Below are 9,370 nucleotides of genomic sequence, written 5' to 3'. Positions count from 1 at the left end.
AACGCAGTTACTCTCCCTATGGAAATGATTAAGACCCGTGCGGTTTTCATATGCACACAGGCAAAATTTCGGTATCTCTGTGCAACTTCCCATCTTGTGCCCCGGCTCTCTGTACCTAATACACAGGTCTCTCCTGTCTTGTTCCGAGCAATCCCTTTGAAAGTGGCCTACCCCAAAGCATCTGAAGGAGCGTGTAACTGCGATGCACCGTTTCAATCGGCCTCTATCCATCCGATCTTGACCTTTGGATCCTTGAAAATTTTAGATATAATACAGTATTTATTAAAAATGTTATGTTTGCCCTGAGAGAGGCATTCTGCATCTCACATCTCCCACTGAAAACCCCGTGGTAAGGCCTGTAACCACTTCGGAAAAGAATTCACATTACATCGAAGTGGGCCGTCTTGCGCAAGATGCGCTCTCGTCTTTCCAAAGCAAAGCTCTACAGCTCGCCTCTATTTAAGTGTCAATCCCTACCGTATCCGATAACAATCAGACATTTTAGAGAGGCGATCCACAGAGCCGCTTTGATGGTCCACATCCTACCAGAAAAGCATCATCAGGCATTTTAATACTGAGGATATCGTTATAGCTAATATTCCACAGTTCCGGTCCGAGGATAGATCCTTGAGCTGCGTTATCTGACGCTATTAAACGCATTTCCAATTATTTCCTTGTTGACTTGCCAGAGCTAATTGCCCCGGTCCTAGGCCTTTGTGGGCGGAGCCAGAATTCTTCATTCTTCAAAGCTCTTTCGACAGCTGCAGCTAGTCGGGGCTTAGTCAGCTTTTCAAGTAGGACCTCGGCTGGAAGATTGTCGGGTCCTGATACTTTTCTAGTTTTCACACCCCTTATTGCCTTGGCTAATTCTTCCTCGCTAAATAGCTCAAGGTGTTCTTCTGACGTCTGCACCTGTATGTTAACTGGTATGATCGTGTGTGCCCTTCTTCTGTATCCGGCTGCGTTTTCCTTGACCGTCCGTGGGAGACTGGTCATCATTGGCATCATTGCATAGCTCCTTCCATTTCTGTCGCTTGCTTATGCGAATAGAACCGTTAAGGTGCTCTTTCTCTTCTTCCTCCTGAGTTGCATAGTCTCCCGAACGATTGATTCCGCTTGCCCTCCAGTATACTTCTGCCTCTCGCCTTTGAGGGTTTCCGGCTTTTGGCGTTAAGGTACCACATGCTCTCTTTATGGTGGAAATGGTGCTGCCAACGACGCTCTTTATGCTTTCTGTTTTTTGGTTTTCGATGTACCTTCTTTTAATTTCTTGGATTAAAAAGATCTTATTCAGACTTTGTTGTTCCATCTACGACTTGTATGCACGTTAGTTACTTGCTGAGCTTAGGTTCCATCGGCGATAAAGGAGATGTACTCGTGATCGCTACCATTGATGATATCCTAAACTTTCCAGTCTGATATCTCATGGGCGCAGTTCTTGGATACCAGCGTTATATATTATAAACAGATCCACATCATGATCCATTACTATTTGTGACAACAGCTCAACCGCTGTCCGACTTCTGTGTATGTTGGCTTGAAGAATCATCATTCTTGGGCCTTTCGGGTACTGTCCCAGGAAGATGATTAAGCTCCGTCAGATTTCAATAAGCACACAGGAAGCATTTCGGTGTCTGGATATCGGGTCCATCCAATCTTGATTCGTGTGTCCTTTAGTTTTGCGGCTGCATCTTCTGTTGGTAATACCACGAAGACGCGTTTTTGCTCGAAAATGTTTACACCGGTCAATCTCACTTGAAATTCTATGTTATGGCGTGCGATTGCTATTATTACAGCAACGACATCCTCCTCACTTGTAAAGCTTGTAACGAACTGATTTTGTTGATCAGCTAGCTACGAGATTCATGAGGCTGGCTCAGTAGATTTTGTGCTCGTCCCACCAAATTTATATGACTTCACTGCCCCGTAGATTATTGAGAAAGCACAGAGGATTACAGTGGATTTATCTTGTGTTAACTTATTACAGCGGGTGGGTGGCTCGGTGAGCCTTAGTGTCGCCACGCGCTGACTTCAGTGGCTGGTGATGATGCTCGTCCTGGCTCGTCGACGCGTTGACTTGGTGATCGCTGACTCCTTGCTCCGTCCTGTAGCTCGAGATGCTCCTGGTGTCCATCTCCTCTGCTCGCTCGCCGACGCGTTGACTCGAGACCGCTTGTTTCGCCTTGGACTCGCAGATTCGCAGATACGACGGGAATCCCAAGGACTCACCTTAGGGGTTCCATCCTCCCATATCATGGGCTCCTCCGTAGTCGCCTTTTCCACCGCGGGTCCCTCCAGCAACGTCCACCGTCTTAAACGGCCACGTGCTGTGTCGGATGATATCACCCAAGTTTTCATATGAAAACCCAAGGCCTTTGTAACGTCTGTTCCGTCGTGGAATTTTAACATATTTTGCGATCTGACTCATCTACTCCTTTAAGAGCCGCTGGTTCATTGGAGCTCGCACAACGCATCCTCTTCAGAAATTGTGGATTCGGTGCAAAACTTTTCAAAATATTAGCCAAAAATTCTGACTCTGAGTAAGGGCGTGAAGACCTCTACCGCTATTTCATATATTTAGTCAGTGACAAGCAATACGTGATCGGTTTTACTATAAGGCATCAAGAATTCTGATGGAATTCCTTCTGAGGCTACGGAGACGAGGACTGAGCTTTGTGATGGGGGTGCTGCGGGAATCGAAATCATATGTAGCAAGGTGTGGTGCTTTAATGGCAGTGCCTAAAAGTTCCAGACTTGCACTGCAGTTAGCCATGACCTTTGCGAAGGCAATTTAAATAAAAACCCTTTTTTCTTTCCTATACCGCTGATTTGGACACAATCCTATTAACTGTGGCCATTTTGGTAAATGATGTTCCTTGGAATTAATAAAAGAACAGAGTGGAGTGGATGCTGCTGAAGTAATTAAGGTTCAATAATTGAACTTGCTTGCTAATTTTTCCACCTGCCTTCTTTGTGTCTGGCTTACCATAGCACATTTCAAATTCTAAGCCATGCTTCATCTTGAATTAAAAAAATCCCATTTTGGTAGCTCTTTGGCAGGAAACCCCATTTTTCCATTTATCATGCGACTGCTGATCCAGTTTTGAAGCGATGAGATGGATTAGGACGCCTTCAAAAATCTCCTGTGTAGATGCCATCAAATTTTTCCAACAATAATAATAATTAATTATCGAATCTGAAGATTATTGTTTTCATAGCGAAAACGAATGGTGTCCAAGGCAGTACCGTCATGAACGAAGATGTTGAAATTTTCCCATCCTTGCCACTTCCCCATTCTTTCCATCTACTGCGTTGGACATAGCATAGATCTCTGGCCAGACGATGTATGCTTCCCTGGACCGCGGAAGCTGAAACTCCGGTATCCTGGTCGGCCTTGAGCTGCGACTGAACGTGGCACAATGCTCACTCAGAATGCCATGCATTTCAGTTGAACTTCCCAGTGGACAAATGTTCAACATTAAGTCGAAACTATCGCAAAGTGTTCGTAAACGGAGTTTGAAATGATAGAAATCTGCGAGCTTCTATTAAATTCTCGCTAAAATGTTCGAAATGTTCATTTAGTGAAGAATAACCGCGCGACATATTTTTCACCCTTTGGTCCAGTTTTCATTCACTTTCGAGCCCGTTTGCGATAATTATACGATACTTTATCGATTTTGTATCACTTCTTTCCATGTTGCACTGAATCATCGGTGTTCGTACCCAAGGGTGCTCAACATGACCAACACCCAACAAATCAAGCAGTAGCCAAGTTGGAAACAATACCAGGCGCTCAGTAGCACCCACTGCTGATGAGAATTGCTAATCAGCATATTATATGTCTCACTAACTCACCGTTTCACCGTCACAACGATACGCTGACCCGCCAATGCAGTCAATACATTTGCGGTGTCAGCCGAGCCAACTACGCAAACTGCTACCATAATCATAATTCCCTGACCTACTTTAGAATATAGCTTATTTCACTAACCATTACACTAAACTTCCGTGTTCCAAGTAGAATATAAGCAGGTATCAAATGAAGAATAAATCAGTTATCAACGCACTCCATAACTCCGCGGTTCTACTTCCTACCTCTGGGAATAGGGCTCGTAATACACTATCTCAACTAGCAGCTAACCACGTTAGCTCAACCTTTGCGCTGCTCAGCATCGCCTGTGGTCCGGCATCGCATTAACCATCGTTACCATTGCCGCGACGTGATCGTCCTGCCAGCAAAGCGTCCCCGTGCCAGCGACATGTGCTCATTACCCCCTTGTCCCACGGTTTGACCCAAAAGTGTCTACTTCGGTTAGGCACAAACATTGGTGACTCCGACGTGATCCTTTACCAACAAAGGATCACACTCAAGCAACCCCCTTCCCACCAAAGGCTGAACCTCTGACTTGTGAGAAGACCCGTTAAGTTCACTACATCCACCCGCCCTGGAAACCGTAGCTCATCCAGCTTCACAGGATACTCAGCTTCATCCAGCTTCACAGGATACTCAGCTTCATCCAGCTTCACAGGACACACAGCTTTATCCGGCCTCACAGGATTCTTTGTTTCCAAGACACACAATATGTCTACTTCATTCATAGAGGAAACAAGTCACACAAGAATCGATTTACACAATCGATTACTAGACAACCAAAATTAGCTACAAGTGCAGATCCAACAGCTCATAAAGAATTATGGCAAGGATTCGGTCGAACGACGCCACCGAGACGGCTATTATTCCGGTAAACTAAATCAACTAAACGATCTCTGGCAGCAGTTTAGCGACCTACATGAAGAAGTTCAGCAAGCGGCATTACCCACTGGAAGTGAGTACTCTTCACGACTAGAAGCACTTAAGGAGCTGGTCAAAAAATATCAGAATATCTTTCTGGACAACATGCCGACTGGAAGCGGTCTTCCGAATGCCCCTAGACGAACTTCGGCCAACATCAAGATCACAACAAGAGATCAAGTCAAAGGAGATTCCGCAATAGACACGCTGATCCAACATTTGCAGAGAAGATGCAACGAATTGGAGTCATCATTAACATTAGCCTCGAACGCCCCAACCGTCACTCCAGCCCTACAAAGGCACCTGGATCTCCAGTGGGCGTTACTGAGGCAAGCCCACGACGAATTGGATAGCACACCTGGGGCCGCAGCTCTGGCAGAAGCAGAGCTAGCCCAATTCCACACATTATACGAATAATACGAAATGAACCTGCTTCGAGAAAACGACGCGCCAATGAGCCTAAACTTGGCACTTCCGCCAATTAGCATTCCGGAGTTCAACGGCGAGTATCTAGACTGGCCACGGTTCCATAATCTCTTTGTGGAATTGGTACATAATAAACCATATTCGGCCAGTCAAAAACTACATATTCTACAGAGTTCGCTTCGTGGTGAAGCGAGGAACGTCTTGACAGACACAGCCTTCTCACAGGGCGGCTATGACGACACCTGGTTGCGATTGAAGGCCAGGTACCAGAACGGCTAAATACTAGTATTCGCCGCCATAGCAAAAATTATTGACCATAAGCCTATAGACGGCTCCTCGCGCCAACTAAGGGCCTTACATGACTCTACCAAAAACTCAATGAGTACTCTTAAAAACCTCGAAGTCACCACAAAATCCTGGGATCCAATCCTGTGTTTTATTATCAGAAGAAAACTAGACCAGCAGTCTCTAGCTGCTATGGAGAATTCAGCGGAAATTTCAACGGAAATCCCAACGTTAAGGAGTGTACTGACGTTTATTGAGCGGAGCGCTTGCATGCTGGAGACGATAAGCGCTCAACCTAAAGCAACATTCTGCCATCAGTCAGTTCACAACGAAGAGAGCTGTAAGATTTGTCACCTAGGACCACATCATTTTAGAGCATGTAGTCGTATCCAGGAAATGGACCCCAAAGGGCGGCGCCAAGCCATTATTCAAGTCGAAGCATGCACAAATTGCTTGTTTACAGCTCATAAGGTTGAAAACTGTGGATCACCGGCCACTTGTGGAGTCTGCCAGCAACGGCATCATTCACTGTTACACCAAGTACCGACTAGCAATCTAGTGGCCGGAGCAGCAACAATTGTAGGCAACGACCACGTATGAGGATATACTCTGCTCGCGACCGCCAAGGTATCATTACAAGGGCCAAACGGTCAACTACAAACATGTCGCGCTGTAATAGATGGAGGATCACAGGTTAATCTTATCTCAAGGAGGATGGCAGATCTGCTATCTCTTAAGGAAATGTCACCGATTGAAGTATCTGGAATCGGAGGAAAAATATCAACAGTAATCAGATCAGCACTAAAGCTCTCATCAGTTACATCAGGGTTTTGAAACACTTATAGAGGTATTTATTATTCCCACAGTCATTACGGACCAACCGTCAATACCGATTGATACCGATCTTAATATTCCTGAGGGACTGCCGTTAGCAGATCGTGACTTTCGACAACCTGGACCCATTGACCTAACTTTAGGGTGGTCCAACCCGGAGAACATTACCATCTCATTTCGTCAATAAAATGGTTTATCACATCGATATCTTTTCCTATTTTCATTCGGATGGACTCTCTCCTTGCTCCATCCTCCCCAACCCTGTCTACAAAATTATATTGTGTGGCGTTGATGCTGCTTAGGAAGTAATCGACCCCCTAGTCTCTTACATGAGCCACGCCGATCACGTAGGCAGAATATGCATCCAATCAGTATCCACTTCACCGTGTTCTTTACAGAATAAATGGCGGGCAAATTGGGGATACAGAAGCAAAGCAACAAAAAAGCAAAATAAAAAAAAACGAAATATTGCTTACCCAAAGCTTCCCATCCAACTTTCCCAATAAATCCACTTTTACACCATACGTTTTATTACTTAAAGCAATGGGGAACTATAATCTACTAGAAATTGCTGAGTGTCTGGGCTATTCCTAAGACCAGTAATTGAATTAACGTATAGAAGAAATAACCTCTTAAGAAGAGGAGTTCATTTAAATTCATAAGTAGTGTTCTAAGCTACCGAGCTTTTCGACAACAATTAGTTAATAAACTAGCACACTTTAGGTAGTAAATTTTTTCTTTATTTCCGTTAATTTTAAGAATAGTTTTATGATGAGCCATAGAATTTCATTTATCGCGCGTTATCAGCTTCTGCAATCGCTGAAGTTCGAATTGCAGCTGCTCTGCGAGAAAACGTTCGCCAGTCAGAAGGAGAGAGAGAGAAACTTAACACAAGCTTTCGAATGAGTGGTAGAAATAGTGAGTTGATGCCCAACACACAGAGAGTTGTATCAGCTGCACCTTTAAACATCCACCCCCTGTTGAAAGATCTGCGCTTTCAACTCTGGACTCAACGGGAGGGACGCAAAGCTTGGACACTGCTCATTTTGTTGTGCCGGACGAAGTACGTAGAACAGCAACTCTAACGACGCCATCGGTTTCGGAAATAACTTCGACGACTCTTGCTAGAGGCCTTTTTAACGGGGGTAGTCCTTCATCCTTGACGCAAACAATATTATTGATCTTGACCGAGCAGTGTCAAGTAATCTTCACTCCATCTTTTCAAAAAGGCTTGCTGAGTAAACGTAGCTTGCTGCCAACAATCTAACCGGCTGTAGCTTATCTCGGAGAGATCTCAGCCAATGACGCGAGAGGCCGCCCAATGAGGAAGTGTCCTAGAGGAAGCCCGCCAAGGTCATCAGGGTTATCTGAAAGTGGTGCAAGAGGACGGAAATTAATTATCGCCTGGTTCTGGCATACCAGGGTGCGTAGCTAATCAAGACCGAGGATAGATGATTCCAACGAGCGATACAAACAAACCTTCCATAAGCCTCCGAAGTGTGGAGAGCGTGGGGGTATAAAACGCCGATCAAAACAGCTTGCCGGGCAGTGATCATGCACTTTCTTTTGGTGCTGCTGACTTCAAAGTGTTGAAGCTCCCATAGATGCATATCCTTTGTTTGTCACTGTATGGCTGCGACCCTATGTGCTACGAAGACATTAAACTTTGAAGGTTCTTTGCGAAGCCATGATAGCTCGACTGACCAATTGTGCAAGAAAAGAAGGGGCGCAATGCTCCCATTTGGGTACGGTTAATGAAGAAAGAAGCATGGCATTAGGAGGTTCAACGCGTACACACTGGTACAATTTGCAGTAAGAGCCACGGGAAATGCGCGAAACCGATTGGGAATATCGAAAAGACTGGCTCGGATTGTAGGTCCCGATAAAAGAATTTTATTCAACGAGAATCCAGATGAACTTTTGGCCGATCCATCAAATACTACCCTCAACTTAGTGGACGTGCTATTGATTGCGGAAGGAAATATTAACATAAACTTACCTCCCAACTAGGCACTAGCGACATGTGCCTGAGGTCTAGATATTTTCACTCGAGGTTTTTCCAACGCCAATTTTTTGGGGCCTGCTGCCCACCACCAGACAAGATAAAGCCTAGATAGTTTTTTGTAACAAGAGCTAACTGAATCTGACCAACACATAGCAACTCGAGGAACATACTAGCGCCTATTAGTAGATCATTGAGCTGCGGCACGGAAAAGAAGGGAACAGCGAGCTGTACTGTTATAAAAAGATTTCCTGATCATTTCCACGAATATTATTTTTATTTATATTTTATATAAATATATTTGGAGCAGCAAAGGTGCCGCTACCAACGTTCACTTGTTTCTGTTCATACATTTTTCCTTAGGTTCAAAGTAAGCCTAACTCTCGTAGCTGCGCTGCCCACAGTTGGACAGCAGAGAGACGGCTATGTATATCTTATATATTATATGTTTATAATTATTCTCTCTTAAGCTGAAGCGCTAGGGTATATGCAAATATTTGAGTTCGGTTAAGCGGTCACTCCCACTCTCACGCCCATAACGCTTAAATCTGTCTACCGCCTGTAGGTGGCGCATTTTAATCTCGCTTTGCTGCTTGCATATCTCCATTTCCCTTTGGTTCCTTTAGCTGAGTAACGGGTATCTTATAGTCGAGGTACTCGACTATAGCGTTCTTCTTTGTTTTTTATATACACTGGTTCATCATCTATTAATCACAGTTTTATACCCGTTACTCGTAGAGTAAAAGCGTATACTAGATTCGTCGGAAAGTATGTAACAGGCAGAAGGAAGTGTTTCCGACCCCATAAAGTATATATGTTCTTGATCAAGATGACTAGCCAAGTCGATCTAGCCATGTCCGTCTGTCCGTCTGTCCGTATGAACGCTGAGATCTCGGAAACTATAAGAGCTACAATACTAGGATTGCCCAATGCAGATTCCTGAGATTCCTGAGCAGCGCAAGTTTGTTTCAGTAGAGTGCCACGCCCACTCTAACGCCCACAAACCGCCCAAAACTGTGGCTCATACAACT

This window comes from Drosophila subpulchrella, unplaced genomic scaffold (genome assembly GCF_014743375.2).
Source record: "Drosophila subpulchrella strain 33 F10 #4 breed RU33 unplaced genomic scaffold, RU_Dsub_v1.1 Primary Assembly Seq29, whole genome shotgun sequence".
Taxonomy (NCBI): Eukaryota; Metazoa; Arthropoda; class Insecta; order Diptera; family Drosophilidae; genus Drosophila; species Drosophila subpulchrella.
The sequence above is the reverse complement of the archived record's forward strand: the minus strand, read 5'-3'. Positions refer to the sequence as shown.